The sequence below is a fragment of the Anthonomus grandis genome, chromosome 5, assembly GCF_022605725.1.
Source record: "Anthonomus grandis grandis chromosome 5, icAntGran1.3, whole genome shotgun sequence".
NCBI lineage: Eukaryota > Metazoa > Arthropoda > Insecta > Coleoptera > Curculionidae > Anthonomus > Anthonomus grandis.
Window position 1 is genome coordinate 19048755 of NC_065550.1, and position 323 is coordinate 19049077.

A 323-nucleotide genomic window follows, 5' to 3' on the forward strand; every position below is an offset into this window, starting at 1 on the left:
CTTACAAACATAATTTTTGCGATAATCGCCATTGCGCACGAGTTGCATGTTGCGTGAACAATTGGCGCGAGTTACTGCATTTAGTATTTGTCGTTCAAAATTCTAATTATGTAATAATTATAAAAACACATATGTAAGGGTTCTTGAAAAAGCATTCAAACATGTTTCGAAAAGATTTTTTATAAAAAGCTGACGCTTTACAAAGCAATTTGCAAAACAAAAACCATGCTTAGAAGCTATCGATCGGGCATGTGAATGCACCATAGTGGCCACTAAAGCAAATCGTTTGTAAAAGCAACTTTCAGAAAAAAAGAACTGTCATT